Source organism: Chenopodium album, chromosome 12 (assembly GCF_948465745.1).
Source record: "Chenopodium album chromosome 12, dcCheAlbu1.1, whole genome shotgun sequence".
NCBI classification, from domain to species: Eukaryota; Viridiplantae; Streptophyta; class Magnoliopsida; order Caryophyllales; family Amaranthaceae; genus Chenopodium; species Chenopodium album.
Genome location: NC_137845.1, coordinates 43,375,390 through 43,393,549, shown reverse-complemented (window position 1 = coordinate 43,393,549; position 18,160 = coordinate 43,375,390). Strand labels below are relative to the sequence as shown.

General features: G+C 30.8%; 1 long non-coding RNA gene across 4 annotated transcripts; it reads left to right on the top strand.

Annotated features, from left to right (window-relative positions):
- Positions 1–8: 8 nt before the first annotated feature.
- LOC145572427 (uncharacterized) lies at positions 9–6,791 on the top strand. Of its 4 annotated transcripts, none has more exons than XR_014096838.1 (7): positions 9–174; positions 3,435–3,613; positions 4,944–5,212; positions 5,289–5,618; positions 5,725–5,916; positions 6,009–6,305; positions 6,611–6,791. It is a non-coding gene; the product is annotated as an uncharacterized LOC145572427 (long non-coding RNA). The 4 variants fall into 4 exon arrangements; XR_014096839.1 differs by lacking the exon at positions 9–174 and adding an exon at positions 3,053–3,345; XR_014096840.1 differs by lacking the exon at positions 3,435–3,613.
- The last annotated feature ends 11,369 nt before the right edge of the window (positions 6,792–18,160 follow it).

The following is an 18,160-nucleotide window of genomic DNA, read 5'->3' as shown; positions in this document are numbered from 1 at the left end:
AAAAAAAACACAGACTTTAAATTTTATTTTTCACTTTCGTTCCTCTTTCGAGCGACAGAGGTTTCTATATCCTCCACAGCTTCTTCCTCCTTTGCTCCAACTGCTCCAATCATAAATGCTTTGGTGTTTTTGAATTTTGGTTCAGCAAAATTGGTTCTATATTGTTGTTCAAAGGTATGTAATTTTTCAAATTAGGGTTATTGTAATTTTCCCTTTCTTAATTCTAAAATTGCGCCCTAAAATTTGAATTCAATTTTGTTTTGCATTAAAGTCGAATACCCTAAGATTATGTATGAATTTATATACTCTAGAATTCTATTTGCTGCTAGGTCTGCTATTTCATATGTTACTGTCTTTATTTGATTTGAATTTATTTTCAAGGAAGGATTAATGTCTTCTGGTGTGATTTTATTTTGATTAAGGTTTAATAGATAAAGGTTCTAATTGGATTACACTAGCCGAGTATGTCAGGCTGCTGTTTTTCTCCTTGAAGCATGTGTAAATTTTTGTGTTGGCAAGTTTATTGAAATAACAGTCACATTGAGAATGCTGCTGTTTTTGTTATTGTTATTGCTTCAATGTTGAACGCTGCTGTGGTTGTTGTTGTGTTGAACGCTATTATTGGCAAGTTATTATTGTTGTTATTGCTTCAATGTTGAACTAGCCGAGTACATCAGGCTGCTGTTGAACGCTGTTGTGGTTGTTGTTGTGTTGTAATTGTAGTTGCTTGTTACTTTATCTCGGTCTAATAGTCATGCTAATGTGTGTATTAAGATTGGACCATAATATTTATGTTGCAACTAGGAATTCTTGGCTGAATTACATTCTTTTGCTTTGTTGTTTGTTCTTGACAGAATATAAAGGCCAAGTCTGCAATCAAAATCTGAAACACTACTTTGTATAGTATAGTGAGACATAAAATATCCAATAAGATAATGAGCATATGGTAGAGTTTAGTAAGACATAACATAGATTTGAAAGCAGTTGAAATTTATAACATGGATAGGGTGGGGGAGTGGGAAAGAAGGCTTAGCTCTTTTCAGTTCAAAACTTAAAACTTGAGTTTATTGGATTTGAATTTGGTTGTTCAAATTTGATCATGTACTCGGGTTCTAACCACCAGATTGAGGTTGAGCAGTCTAGGTGTGGATGTGTAGTTTGAGTTTGAGCTCATTTGGGTTACATTAAATTATACTTTGTTTTTATCTTCTATGTAATATAAGCCTTTTTTTTTATTGTTATTTTGAATGTTATGGGAAGGTTTCACTTAAAAAAGCCTTATGGCTTATATTACCCCTCCAGTAATAGTTGTACTAGAGAACCATTCACGGTTCACAATTTTACTCACTCTAAAATTCCCTACACAAACATGCATGATCCTTTGACTTTGTTTTGAGAAACTATGTCCTAAGGTGTTACTTCATTGTCTGACTAGCTGTTTGTCTGCACATTAAGATAGATTATAGTTTTCATCCTAGTTCTAAGCCTTGTTACTGACCCTCCTAAACATATCATGCTGCTATTAAACCTTCGAGAGCTAGAAGTGTTGACATTTATCAGCAAAGTAGGATATATTGCTTTCGACGCCACTGTTTCAGACTATCACACTTTAACATCAACACCATAATATTTGATTAAGTAAAGCCCATAAAGGTTAATAAAGGGGAGAGGGAATGAGAGCTGAAATTTAGAACTGAAATTTAGAACTGAAAATCAGAACTGAAATCAGAGCTGAAATTCAGAACTGATTTCACAGCTGGATTCAGAGCTGAATTTCAGAACTGAATTCAGAGCTGAATTTCAGATCTGAAGTTCAGAACTGAAATCAGAGCTGAAATTCAGGATTGAAAATCAGAACTGAAATCAGAGTTGAAATTCAGAGCTGAAAATGAGACCATTATAACAAATCCTAAACTGCAATAGCATTGTTGTCTCCCGGTCTCATTGAGATCAATATCTAACTGTCCCTAGATCATTAAAACGAATAGGGTCACAAGTTTGAGTAAACACAACAATTTTATTCAGTTATCCCCATTGATTGTATTGATTTTACCGAACTATAATTTTATAGAGAAAATGAACTAGTGGTAGCCTGGTAGGCATATATGAAGTGTGGTTGCATTTTGATCATACTTGGAGTTTGACTGTTTTTTGAGGTGTTTTTTCTTGTGGGAGTTGATTGAGAATGTCTGGTTGTTGTTCGAAAATATGGTTGTTGTTCTATTGTAATTGTCTTTGTTATCTTTGTTTGTTTCTAATGTACTTGTTCTAATAGTTATATGCTTGCTTTTCAATAATTTGTAGTTAGAAATGAATCGTGATTGGATGTATGTTGAAAATCGAACTCAACCCGATTTCTGAACGGGATTGAGGAATTTTGGAGAACTGCTATAGAACACCAGAGGACTACTAAAGGGGAAACAATCTTTTGCCCTTGTCGTGATTGCAACAATGTGATGAAGTGGAAGGAAATTAGTGTGGTAGAAAACCATTTATTTCGCCGTGGGTTCATGGAAAATTCTACCATTTGGTATTGGCACGGTGAGAAAATAATTCCTACAACTAGTAGGTCATAAATCAATGGCATTGATATGGAGAATAGAGAACAATGTGATAATAATGAAAGGGATACTGATGAAAATTTCGAGGAGGATCACATTCCTGAGATGATGGATGGTTTGGGTGATCATGTGAATGAAGAATCTCGTATGTTTGAAAATGTGTCAAAGGCTGCCGAAACCACCTTTATATTCTGGATGTGCAAAGTACTCTAAGCTTTCAGGGGTTTTAATGTTATTTAACTTGAAAGCGAAGAACGGTTGGACAGATACAAGTTTCAATTCATTGTTAGAAGCTTTATTAGACATGCTTCCTGAAGGGAATGACATTCCTAAGTCTACCTACTATGCAAAGAAGCTATTGTGTCCCTTAGGTCTAGAGTACACGAAGATCGATGCATGTCCTAATGATTGTGTACTTTTTCGAAATGAGTAACTTTCTTTTCTTAAAAAAAAAGAATAAAAAAATAAAAAAATAAAAAAACAGGAACAGAGTGAAAAAGGGAAGGAAAATGCAAAGCTAAACAAATGTCGTCATCACTTGGGTCGAAATAGTTTTCAAAGAGCTCGGATAATTTAGAATAAGCAAAAGAGACTTGAAAATAGATTTCCTGCTCTGGCAGAATCTTCAACTACTGGCAACACTTCCTAGAGCAGTACATCAACTGGTTCTATTTTTGATCGTCGAGTTCTTGAGTGGGTTTTAGCTCATGAAAAGCGGTTGCCAGATGGAACATGGGGCATCGACCCAAAAGATACGGAGACTATTCGAATTGCCAATATAGTTGTATGTCATAATTTATCAAAACAAAGAAATCTACTGACATTACAGATTTCTGTTCATTTAATTAACTTTTTCTATGTTTTGTCAAATAGGAAGAGAACTTGAAAAAACAAGCCAAGGAATATGAGGAAGGAGTGTGTAAGCAATCAGAGCGAGGCGTTGATGCCCTTACTTTGGCATTTGGGAAAAAAGGACCATCGTGGATTTGTCAAAGGACTTAGTGGATTTGGGATTGGTGTCGGCTATAGAAAAGCATTTGGCCCGGTAAAAGGTAAAAACATGTCTTAAAGTGGTTACTCATTACAAGAACTAGATGATATGAAAGAGAACTTAACCCGAGAATTTAAAGAAAAAATAAAGGAAGGCATTGCAGCAGTTGTAAATTCTTATCTTTCTGCTTTCATACCACACATGACTGGTTATGATTTGCATGTAAATGGTGCTCAACCTTCCTCATATTCCTCAACCAATCCAATGAAGCTAAGTCCTCGTTTGTTAGAGGTATACCTTCATTTGATTGAGTAATTGAACTCTTAATTATTATCACATGAGATGAATTTCAAAACTGAATGCAGAATTGAAAATTAGAACTGAATTTAAAGCCGAATTTCAGAAATGAATTCAGAACTGAAAATCAAAACTGAAATTCAGAACTGAATTTAGAACTAAAAATAAGAACTGAATTCAGAACTAAAAAATCAGAACTGAATTCAGAACTGAAATTAGAATTGAATTTAGAACTAAAAATTAGAACTGAAGAACTGAAAATCAGAACTGAATTCAGAACTGAAAATCAGAACTGAATTCAGAGCCGAAAATCATAACTGAATTTCAGAACTGAATTTCAGAACTAAATTCAGAATTGAAAATTAGAACCGAATTCAGAACTGAAAATCAGAACTGAATTCAGAGCCGAAAATCATAATTGAATTTCAGAACTGAATTCAGAGCTGAATTTCTGAACTAAATTCAGAATTGAAAATCAGAACCGAATTCAGAACTGAAAATCAGAACCTTCAATGTAATTTTTCTCTTAAAAAAAGTAAATGATTGCATTATTGTTTCTTGTATCATTATGTAGAAGCCTTATTGGGCTGTATAATGTTGCAGTTCTCTCTGTATTCTGCATCTCTGGTTGTGTGTGTTAATGTTGTTCACTTGTATTTTATTGTATTTTTTTGTTCTTTGAATTTCCTCTTTTAAGGTATAGGTCAAGTATGATTTAGCTAAATAAATATTCTATCTTAGATTAAACCTAAATTTTAGGCTAAAAATACTGGCTTATGATTGTTCAAACTATTCTATCAGGTACTTGAATGTGCAGAAACTTCCTAAAAGCATGTTGAACATGTGTGTATCCATGGATGTTCAAACTGTTGACTGCATTAGAATAGTTTTAGCAATTTTACAAGAACTTGTTGAAATGGAGAAAGTAAGGACAGTTTGAGTTATGGTGTTTCAGCTGTTTCCTTAAATGTTGAAAGTCCTAAAACACATTAGTATCCATCAAAAGCCATGCTCCATTTTGTCCTTTTTGGTGAGACTCAATCTCAAGTCTTTAAATTTGCTCAATGTTTCTTACAACTAGCACTATTATGTAGGTCCCAACTAAATGTCGTCTTGCTTTAATTGATGAGTTTAGTGGGAACTCAGTGATTGTCGCCTATGGAATGGCAGAACCTTGTCCTAGTGGAGTGACTCATAACAAGAAAATGAACTGTGACATCTACAGAGTTAGTGTTGACCATGTTTATAGTGATTATTCTCACCTAAATCTCCCATAAGAGACTGATGACGGCACACTAAGTTGGGTCAGGCGAAAGGTTATTTTTTGGGGTGGCCGGTAGATTTAGTCTTCTTTACTGATGAGGTAATATATTGATATGCTACGTAATGATCTAAGATATTTGTAACTGAATTATATTAATATTTATCTTTTCTTGAAGGTTATGGCTTTGGCAAAAAAGACGGATAATGAATTGGTGCAAACCAAAGAGAAAGTTGATAGTTGCGGACCTATTAACTCAGAGCATTCAACTATTAAAGGCAAAGGCATAACTGTTCCGGAAAATATTGTTGAGAGTCTTGGTGAACAGTGTTCTATGTTGTATTATTGCATGACTTCAGGAAGTGGAGATTATAATACTGCGACAATTCCATTGAAGGCTCCATTGTTTTATCAGGAGGAAGACACACAAATTTATGTTACTAGTGATGATGTCTCTGATACTATGAGGAGCATGGGCTAATATTTCATTAATCCATGTCTACATATTGTAAATACAAACATACATTTAAGTTATTTGAAATTTTTTCACTATGAAATATATTTTATTAGATCCTTTTCTTATACTAATTATTTATTTTTTCTGTAAAATGCAGGTACTTAATTGAAGAGCATATCTCATTATTTCAAAAGACTAAAATAAAATTCTTATGCCCCCAAAAAATTTCTACAGCTAAAATCACGAAAGATTTCCTCGAAGTCCAAATGTAGTTGAAAAATGCTTTTCTCACTAAATTAAGGAAAAAGGATGCACAATGCAAATTCATTTTGGCTCCATATATGGAAGAGTATGTACTACTAATCCTTAAAATCCTTACTTTTTTCATAATTTTATTATTTTAATTATGTGAATAATACAAACAAGTTAATTGAAATGTAGGAACCATTGGGTACTCTATGTGATTGATTTGCGTATGAGTCTTGTGTATGAGTTTGATTCTGTTATTCAATCACCTCCGAACGCTCGAAACTCAGAGTTTTCCAAAATAATGAAGCTGTTAGTACACAACATTCCTAGTACTACGTACTCATATGCATGTAATTAAAAGTTATTTTTCATTCGTCTAACCTGATGCTTTTTATGATTTTTTTTAGACCTTACAATGTATATAGGTCATACCTCAAAGGAAATGCTTTCAAAATGAGTAAGCCACAATTATTACACATAAGAATGGAGGTAAGCGTATAATTCTTGCTTTTTCGTTCTATTAGTAATGAAAGTACTATTTAATTTATTAAATAAATGTACTATGTTCATTTGAATTAGTGTGCTCAACAATGTGGTGGTACCGAATGTGCTTATTATGTAATGAGATATATGTATGAGATAGTATCTTTCCATAGCGATTGCAAGGGTAATTTGAAAGAGATTAGTGATGAATTTACCTCTTGTGTGCAAGATAAAATGCTTTATACGAGTTTTGGTTAATGTTTAATTTTTATAAAGTATAATAGACACGTATTTTTTTTTATATTTGCAAGAGTATTTGGCAAGACTTGCAGCCTACAACGATGTAGAATTGGATGAGATTCGAGAACAACGGGCTAAGTTTTTTAGGCTTAATTTTTTGTTTAAAGACTAGTTATCTTATTAATTGATGTTATGATTAATCACATTTAGCTTAATAAAACAATATAAAACATTTTTATATGTCTACTTTAATTTTATTTAGCCTATTGGTTATTGTTATTACATTTCTAAATTATAAATCAATGATTTTTTTTTATTCAAGTTTTAATTGTTTTTTGGAAATTAAAGTATAGTTAATTTTGTTGTATTGTATGGTTGTGGATGAATAATTCAAGTTGTGTGGAACTATTTAGAGTGTTTGTATTGTATGTTGTGGGTGAATTTAAGTTATATGGAAGTATTCGGAGTACGTGTTTTGTTGGTTGAATTGTAACAGGTTATAACCCATTTGACGATGGGTCATTTGGTTGGATATACTACCATTCTTGTATTCGAATCAAATATTTATAAAAAAAAAATAATTATTTATTAGTAACTGGCGTAATCTAGTGCTAGTATCTAATAGTATTTTTAAAAAAAATAAAAAAAAAATATATTTGTAACCGGCGTTATGATTTTGCCAGTTACTAATAATACCCAAATTGTAACGACGTAACTTAATGCCAGTTACGAATAACATGATTTCTAACTTGGAAAATAAACTTTTTGTAAGTGGCATTGGGTTAAGCCAGTTACGAATAATACATTATTTGTAACTAACATTAGCCGGTTACGAATAATTTTCACTAGTTGTAACAGTGGCATTCGCAACTAACAATGCCAGTTACAAAAAGTCAATTTCGCCAGTTACAAATAGCATTTTTTCTACTAGTGTCTATAAAGATTCCACTTAAGTGTCTGATAAAACTTTTAATTAAAAATTTAGAGTCGCCACCTTATTTTTACCCAAATAAGGAAGGATTGTAAAACAATCAATTTTGAGAAATAACACTAAAAACTAAATGCTAACTCCATAAAAAGAAAAATTTAAGGCACAGTCTTGGGTTCGGAATTTAGGTTAAGATCGAGAATAGAACGTCTGGAACTCGTCTTCTCTTCTATTCTTTACTAATGCGTTGTTTAAAGTCAAGTTTTAAGGCATTTTAGTCACATAATAATTAATATAAGGTAGGTTTGAGCACCAAAGTTGCACTACGTACCGTGGGATTTTAATTCATTCATGGATCAAAACCTTCGTAGTTTTGACAGATGCTTTGTTTTAAATAACCAATTCTATTGGGTTTTTAATTTGGGTAGTTTAAACGTCATTTTTGTAAGTGGGATTTTAGTGATCTTTGATGGATTCACTCATAAAATTAAAATGAACCACCTTGGTTGAGGAAAATCACCCCGATTAGTGATTACCAAAAATGTCTTTTGAATAAGACAATTCAACAAATGTGTCCCAATTGACCACTATTTTAGTGGGTCAAGGTATTTTTTGGAGTGAAATGATAGGGGTTCACTATGTAATCACACTTTAGGTTTAAAAATCACTCGAGGGTAGTTTTTGTAAGGTTTTAAGGGTTATGGGTTTAGGCTTAATGGAATTGACCAAATAAAACACGACACCTGTCAAGGCCTTACTTCCAAATAAAAGGGAACAATAAACTACTTAATCATATCCGATTGTCAATTAATCCATCGGGTATTATAAAGGAATATAAGCTTATTTTTATGGAGATGGATAATTGTTACAACCTTATACAACTAAATAATTAATCTTAACCTCATGTTGGGAAATGAGGCCATAACCTTATATTAACTATCATTAATTATTAAAAACAAGTATGCAAAGTCATGATGCATTCTTGTGTTATAAAAAAGGGTTTGAGATTAAAAAAAAAGTTCATAAAATTATAAAAGTTTTTATTTCTAAAATCGTCTTAAAATAAAATTAAAGTCTCTTAAAACGTTATTTTTTTTGAAGTCGTCTTAATATAAGATTAAGTTTCCTAAAAAACAATCATTTCAGAACAAAAATTAAAGTTTATTAAAACTCTTATTTCTAAAGTCATCTTTAGATAAAATTAAAGTTCCTTAAAACTCTTTTATTTCGAAAGTCATCTTTAGATAAAATTAAGACATCCTAATAAAAGAAAACTAAATAATTAAAGTTCCGTAAGTTAAAATTACATAATATAGTGTAATATAGAATTCATGACACCAGTAATTCCTTAAAAATAAATTAATACAATTTTAAAAAGGTAATTAAGAAAAATGTCCTTTTTCCTCATTTTAGATAGCTTGAATGAAAAAAATCATTAAAAATCATAGAAAAATCGAAAAAAATTATTGTGAGATATGGTTGGAAAGCTCTTGACAAATTCTATGACTTGTGCTAAAGAAAGGGAACTATTTCTGGACATAAGGGCTGTTGTGGCAGACCATCTTTAGGACATGGTAAGTTACTCTTTATCCTTGAACACTCTTTACATAAACTCTTAACTTCTTAGATCTTTAAACTCACTTAAAAAGAAAATTATTCTTAATATATATTTTAGACAAACACATGAATGCATAAACACTTTATATTTTTAATGCATTAGAAAAAGATGAAATGCAAAATGCAACTAATCCCTTTTTTTTATAACCTATCACCTCACCAGAAGGCTTGACTTTCTAATATGGAATAATTAAAGATTTAGGACTAATTTAGCACCTAATATCGTCATTACTCCTATAGTCCTATTGGTAACATCACATGGAAACAAACACATTAGTTAGCATAATAATAATTATTAAGGAAATTGAGAAAAGTAGAAAATAATACATTGAGCTAGATGTAGCTATTTTTTAGATGACCCCTTTTACTTACCAAGGATTAAAAGATGAGTCTTCCTTAATTAAAATGAAATAAGAGAGGCTAAGTGATATTTTGGAGTTTTTGAGATATTAAGAGAGGCTAGTGAAAATAAAGCTAATGAACCTTTTTTTTGGATTTTTGATTAAAGAAAATAAACTTGAATTAATAAAACTAGATCTTGAGAAATAAACTTTTTTTTTTTTTTTTTGCTCTGATTTCTAATATAGGCTAGGAATACTTAAGCAATTAAACTAAATTTTTTTTAAAACAAAGATAATAAATAACAATAATACTTGAACTTAAAATATTTTTTTTTGTGGTTTTTTTTATAGGAATTAGAGATAATAATAATACTTAATAATAGTAAAAATAACAAAGATGATGCTTTTTATAAGCTAATATCTTCAAAATAAAGCTAAATTAGAGAGATTTTAACTAAAACAAAAGATTCGAGGAGAATTTTTTAGAGAGAATTTTTAGAGAGAGAATTTGTAACACCCCCGATTTACTGACTAATAATAAATAAGAATTAAAGGAAAAATAAACAACCTTTGAATAAAATTGCGGAAGCATACATCTAAATCGAAGGTATTATCGCCACACTCGACAACCTGTCAAGTTCTAAGGCTTACAAAAACCCAAAAATTACAACTCAATAAACTAGGTGAGCTATTAATAAACCCTTACAAACTCGTTATAAACAAACTAATCAAAACACTTGAGCCCCTTTAGCTACGATCACTTGATCAACCTGCTAAAACAATCTTGTCTGCTCACCATTAATGACAAATTCCAAAATAGATCGTTGCAGGGCCACCATAAGAAAAAGACATGGCCGCAAACACAAATAGCACAACAAAACAACAATCACACACGCGTCAGCAAAAGCTGAGTAATCATCACATATCAGAATACAGAGTATAACAGAATAATCAACATTACTAGCTCAATTAAACAATGTACTTAAAAACTACATTACACATTGTACTCTAAAAAAATAACCTTTGTCAACCAACCTCGAATAATAATACGAACTTTTACTCAATTAACTCATCTATCCCATAAGTGTTCCATGCTCTTTGTTCTATATCTAGCCTTGAACATGGGTAATTCGAATAACAAACCAACAAGTATAAAAACTTGAATACTCTCAATAAAAAAAAATAAAAATAAAAAAAAGAAGAAGAAAAGAAAAAACACCTTGAACCAGACCACATACGGGCCAATTCCCATTGTAGGGACCATAGAAAAATAAATAATAAAGATTGTATCTCATTCTTAACTCATGATTATCATCTTCTTACCAACATGCCAAGGACTAAGGTCTATAATGCCGAGCCTCAAACCAAAAACAAAACAATATGCTCAACCTTTTGATCTCAATATCTCATACATTGATCAAATAACCATTCACAAATTTATAATATCTCAATAATGGCATATGTTCCCAAATAACATAACAATTCGATTCATAAATATCTCAACTCTTAGGGTAATAATACTAGCACCCAAAAATAATCAAATCTCAACCCAAAAATAATACTCCGCATTAGCATCCCTAAAACCTCAATAAAACAATACTCCCTATAGCAACAACATTAAAACCCTAGAAATAATCAATCAATGCGACAATTAAATCATATAATACCACACACTAATCATATACATATAAATCATGATCATATATAATTCACAAATTATACAATTTACACGTAACAATACGGTGTACAATTAATACTAACAATTTATAATCAAACAAATCCAAAAAAAAACTAATTAAGGTCGTGTGATTACATATAATAAATAACATAACCAAATTATTATCAAGCGACTCCAAAATATTGAGATAGTGTGATTACATATAATAAATAATACAATCAAATTATAAACAAACAACTCCAAAACATTGATAGTGTGATTACATATAATAATACAATTAAATTAATCAAACATCTCAAAAGAAGTTTGTGTGATTACCGTTCGGATAAAAAAATAAAATAAAGGGTTGTCGAACTTGTGAATTGTACTGTGGATAGCGATCCAAGACATCACGCATAGTGCTCCAAATTAATTAGCAAAGTCCCAAACTGTGACCTCATATATATAGTGATAAATGATAATTACCCATAATTAAAGGGGTGGAGGTATTTGGTGAATTGATTTTCACGCACCAACAAAGTAAAAAATATCAATAAAAACCCAAATAGCAAAGACACGGCTGCACATATGACTATATATATAAATATATAGGGTTTAAGATAATTTATATAGGATAACAAAAATAGAGTATAAAATAAAATTCATAAAATAATTTAAAATATCTTATTTTAGCCATAAAATATATCTGATAAAATCTTCAAATATTCGGGTATTACAATCTACCCTCCTTAAAACAAGTTTCGTCCCCGAAACTTAAAATAGAAAAATTTAAGGTATTACAATCTACCCTAAAGTTAGAAAAATAACTTGTAAATTTGAAGGAAAATAAAATCTAAACCTTTTCTTTATAATATATATATATATATATATATATATATATATATATATATATATATATATATATATATATATATATATATATATATATATATATATATAGAGTACTAAAATATTAAGGGTATTACAGAATTAGTAGAATTTTTTTTTGTGTGTTAAAATGAGAAAATTAGGGGGATATTTATAGGAAAATAAAGGGGTTAATTTGTAGATAAAAAAGGTAAATAAAATATAATTCAAGGATTTAAATTATAAATATCAAGATTTTGGTAATAATAAAAATCTTTTTATTAAATTCTTTTGTTTTATATGTAACAAACTACTTAATCTCTTTTGTAATACTTAAAGTAATAAAATAAAGAAAACCGTAACTAAATTATACTCTAATAATGTAAATTAGACTCTAATAATGATATAAAAAAAAGGTTCTAAAATGCCATGACATTACAAAAAAGAAAAATATATATAACTAAATCATGTCAAAACTCAAAAAATAACTCAAAAAATGCCTCATGTGATATACGTGTGACATAGTACCTAAACCTATTAAGTGATTATTCATGAATCTCTCAATTCATTATACTCGCCAAGATACTAAAGCAACACTTATAAAATAAATATCTCCCTAAGATGTCAGCTCTAAAAGTTACTCAAAGACATAAGGTTACAATACTAGTAGGGTCAGACAAAATAATTTCAGAGTTTATATATAAAAATAAAAATTAACTTTTGCCCTTATTAGATAGTACATATAAATTTACAAAAGGACATCTAACCATACAACAAAATTTTATACACACGAGCATTACAAAGAATGACCCTTACTAAAAAAAGGTATAAAGTAAGGTAAATTATACTCCCTCCGTTTCATAATGTTAGTCCCATATACTATTTTGGAAATTTCAAAAAAATATACCCATATTGAATATATTTCATTTATAACTTGATTTTTTTTTTGGAATTAATAAGTTGTGGATTGATGGCATGACTCTAAGTAAGGAAATCTTTACCTTAAATTATGCAATTATGACTTGTGCTTTCCTAATAAAAAATTTAAAAAGTTAAATAAGGTAAACTATTTATGAATTATGTTGCACTTCAATGTTAGATTCCAAATATATTTCTAGTCTTACTATATGTGATTGATTCCATATGGGACTAACATTATGAAACGGAAGGAGTATAAAGTCATAAAATTGACGTGGTCAAAGTAAAAATGTAATATGTAAAACCATACAACATAAAGTTGACATGGTTAAGAGTAAAAATTATTCCCTTAACCGAACAACCTTAAAAAGTATAAATTTTTAAACTATCTCACCCTATTAAAATACAAATTTATATTTATCACGGTCGTATTATTTCACTATTGGCGATTAAAAAAAAATTTGATAAAAAGATACAAAACTAGATCAAAATAACAGAAAAGTGAATAAAATAGAGATCTAAATTCACGTCGAAGACATAACTAATCATAATGGTGAATAGTATTTTAAATAGTGGCAAATAGTGTTTGAATAGTAATATGCAATATGTGATGCGTATGAAATTCAGCTGTTTCAATTACCGTCAGATAATTATTGATACAGTTGGTTCGAATTGAAATTAATTGGATACAACATTAACCGTGGGAGATAAAAAAAATGTAGCATTATTTCACTATTGACTATTATTCATCAAAATTGACGAAAGAATACAAAAACTAAACTGAAATAAGCAAGACATAAAAAAAAAAATAATAAGATAAAAAATTGGAAAAGAAAAAGGAAAAGAAAAAGAAAAAATGTAAAAATGGCAGAAAACCCCATAACATGGCGTTATGGCGTCCACCAAAGCAACAAAAAAAACAAAGAGAAAAAATAAAACAAAATAAATAAGTAAGAATCAAAACGCAACAAAAAATGAAATCAGGCGCAAGATTCGAACTTCGCGCCGATGTTACTATTCCCATATACTTATTACTATTTATCAACGTGTTGTATTCATACATCCCACAAGTATTTCTCTTTTACTCTCGTCCATACAACACTCAATTATCCTTAGATAAATATCGATGTGTTTAGTCTGAACTTATATTTATCGGATCAAATATTAACCGCTGGACAAAAAGGCAATATTATTTTAGTCTGCAGTAAAAAAATGTATATCAAAGGAAATCCCTTTAGTACTATGACAGATAATACTTTTTTAGGTGTAGCAAACTTTATTGCAGGAAAGGGAATATTTGTCATTTCCCTACCTTGGTTGGGCATGAGTCTTTGAAGTAGTGGACTTTATAGGTAAGCTGACCAAATTTGAGTATTGTGCACAAGTCGTAAAATCACTAGATAAAATAAAAAAATACTCTAACATTCTTAATGAACATATCAATACACTTACTATACTTTAAAGGGTTAAACAATACTTGTTTATAAATAAAATGACATATTCCCCTGGTGAGACAAAAATATTGTACTTTTATACTATACGATTGTCATACGTATACAAAAAAGAATACGATATAAAATACACACTTTTTACTATAAAAAGAAGATTACCCTTATCCAAATCTCCACTCACCACTTATTTCTTTTCTTCTTCTATCTCCATCCTTACCCGAAAAAACTAAGCAAAACCACTATTAATTTCGGCCACCATGTTCCAAGATAACCAGAAAGATCAGCCTGTCTTCACCTTCGAGGAAGACAGAAGACATGAGGATGATACGGGTATACTTCATGTACATTGTGGGGCTAGTGGTCCTAATGGCTGTATTAATTTATTTGCTAGTTAACAAGTGAAGCCCGAAATTACTTCAATGGAGCAGGATAAAAATACATGTGGTGTTAGTTGTACTTCAAAGTTTTGTAATTTAGTAGTTTAGAATTACAAATTATAACATGTATTTTTGGAAATTATGAAATAATATCATTATTATTACTCGTTTTTTTCGTTTAAAATAGTTTAAAAATTGTTATTAAGTTATAAAAATATTTTAGTATATACTTGTGTTATTACCACATAATTAAAAAAAACAAAATAATGATAATCGTTGCAAAAATAACAATTATAATTATAATGATAAAAATAATAAATAATAATATTAATGGTAATAATAATAATAATAATAATAATAATAATAATAATAATAATAATAATAATAATAATAATAATAATAATAATAATAATAATAATAATAATAACAATAACAATAACAATTAATCACAACAATAAGATCAAAATTTGGTGTCTACACACGTAGACCACCTTTTATCTCGCCATGTCACTTACTCAAGTTCTTATTTAGTTGAGAAGGTTCGAACACTTGACCTCTTACAAGAAAAGTTATTGTTTAACCATTTAAGCTAATAATTGTCAATTATGCTTTAACCTTGCACAATAAATAATATTATACTACAAAATATTGAAGACACATACTAAATACAAACTATTAGATTCTCTTAAAAATTAACAGCTGCACAACTATTAAAGTAGTAACCCGGGGCATAATGTTTAAATAATGTTCTTTAAAAGGTATATGACATTCTATTCTATAATGAAATTAATTCTTATTTATAGTGCTTCTTTCATATAGTCTTAGAATATAAAGAAAACTTAGAAGAAAAAAGGTGGGTCTGAAAATGATACATATATGTTTTCTGTTTTATGGATAAGATTAATATTAATTTGAGGCATGAGTAATTTATAACTTCCTCAAATAACTTAATTCAAAATATTTTAAGCAAATATTTATGTAAGGTAAAAGAAAAAATGGTGACATGAATTATAAAACTCATTTCTTACTTTTTTTTTTTTTTTTAGGAAATTTTGATTTTTATCACCACAAAAACGCCAAAAAATGGCTTTTAACACTACCAAAAAAAAAAAAAAAATTTATTTTAACACCACTTAAAAAATTAATGAAATTACCACCTAAATCCAAGTTCCGTTAACGGAACAGTTACAAGGGCCCACTCCAACTGATACTTTTTTGATTTCTGTTATAAGTAGTCACGATATTCTTCTTCTTCTTCTTCTTCTTCCTTTTTACGGTTCATTTTGTCATCGAATCTGAAATTCTTATGAAAATTGCAACAATCCAAAGAGGGGAAATCAACCTAGCAATCGAGATTGTGTCTGGTATTAGGTATGTATGCAAATAATTTGATTGTTATTAATTACTGCATATATTAGTGAATTTGCCTAATTTTAGAATTAGGGTTCATGTAAATTCAAAATTGGGGATTTTTGTATTACTAAATTATTGTCAAAATTAGTGTTGTAGACTTTCAATTAGTTCATATATACATCATTAAATGTGTTTGTCTGTGTGAAACGATTGCAGATTATGTCAATTATAAGTTCATCTCCTTCAAAGGAACCAAAATGCCAATGTGGTTTTCCTATGGGAAAGCTAACTAGTTGGACAAGGGAGAATCCAGGGAGGAAATTCAGGTTATATAAGTTTTATGATCCAATTACAGAAACAAGGGGGTGCAAGGCATTTCAATGGGTTAATCAACCTGATGGAACAGAATGGCAAACACAGGTTATGAACAACCTTTTTGTTGGACAAGAAGCTGTTGAAGGCTGAAGTAAATGAATTAAAAAGGGAGGTTAATGATATCAGTGGACAAAGGAGGTGCTTGCTGAACGAAATTGACAATCTCAACATGAGGTGTAAGGCTTTAACTGCTGATAGGAAGAAAATGAACAAAGAAGTGAAACAAGGAAAAAGGTCCTCCATTGGGTGCCTTGTTTCTATTAGCATCATTATTGCAGTGGCAATGGGAGTCTGTGGGCTAGGTGTAGTACTCAGGGGTGTTTAGTGTTTAATGTAGTTGGAAGTTGTAATGAATTTAAGGGTTGTTTGTTTATGTACTTTGTTTTATTTGCTTAGAACAATGCAATGTATGTGTATTTGAACTTTGAAGCTTTGAATTGCATAAAGTATTAACTAATAAAGCACTTTTCCAAACAACACTTTCCCTTCAAATATATCAATTATAGTGGCATTCAATACCTTACAAAAGTAGTGTTGTGCTAATGTTAAAAAACTATGCAATTAAACTACTGTTCTTCAAAAGCATGTGTTAATTGGCATTCATTGCCTTACAGAAAATGATAATATTGTTCTAAGCACTGAATTCAACACAACATCACTGAGTCAGACTCATCTTGCTCCTAGTTTGGAGCTTTGCTCTAGTAACAGGACCACTTAGTGCAGCAGTTGGTGGTGGTTGACTTGATGGTGTTTTGATGTTTGCTTTGGCTTTGCTCTATTTAAATGGAGGCTCTTTCAGTGGCTGACTTGACTGTCCTGCAGCAGCAAGTTGTTTGCTATGAGGTAGGCAACCTGGCTGCTCCTGGGGGAACTTCTTTTTGCTTATGCTATTTGGTCCTGCTCCAACTGCAGCTTGTCAAAACCATAAGGCAATGTTAAAAGTAGTTTAGGGGAGAAAACATAAACATAAATGTGAGTTCAATAGCTATACCTTTTTAGCAGCCCTTAACTCTTTCACCTTTCTCTGCTCTTCCATCCAAGCTGTGTTAACAGCTGGTCTGCCTACTGGCTTTGGGATTTCTGTATCTGGTTAAGTAGGGAGCTTGCATGTCTTTGAATAATGGCCAAAGCCACCATAGTTCTTGCATTGGTTTTTCCTTTTACTTGTGCTTGGCCCAGCAGAAGATCCCACCCCAGGTTCTAGTTTTCTCTTCTTACTTTTTGGTCTGCCTGGCTGAACCTTGATTGCAGGTGGTTGTGGTTCCCTCACCTTAACCCTATCCCAATGTTTTGGTCCAGGCATAGGCTGGAGAGCTGGTTCATGTGCTACCCTGTACTTTTCCAAACTATAGTAGCTATGCACATAGGCTTCAATGTCTGCCCTGCTGTCCAATATGCAAGCATAAGCATGCACACATGGGATTCCAGTTAAATCCCAATGGTAACAGCTGCAAGTGCCTTTCCCTAAGTCAACTAACACCTAATCATCTTTGAGCTGCACCTCATAAGTATCCCCCCTAGATGGATGCACTACACATGATCTAGCTACATACTCAATCCTCTCCAACAGCCTTCTCACATATGGCACCAAGTTCCCAGTCATTTCTTTTGAATTCTCCCACTTGTCCTTATTTCTATGCATCATGTATCTCCTCATCCATTCCATCTGGGTGAGTATAGGCTTGTCCCTTGCATCCCTTATCACTGCATTGAAAGTCTCACACATGTTGTTTAACA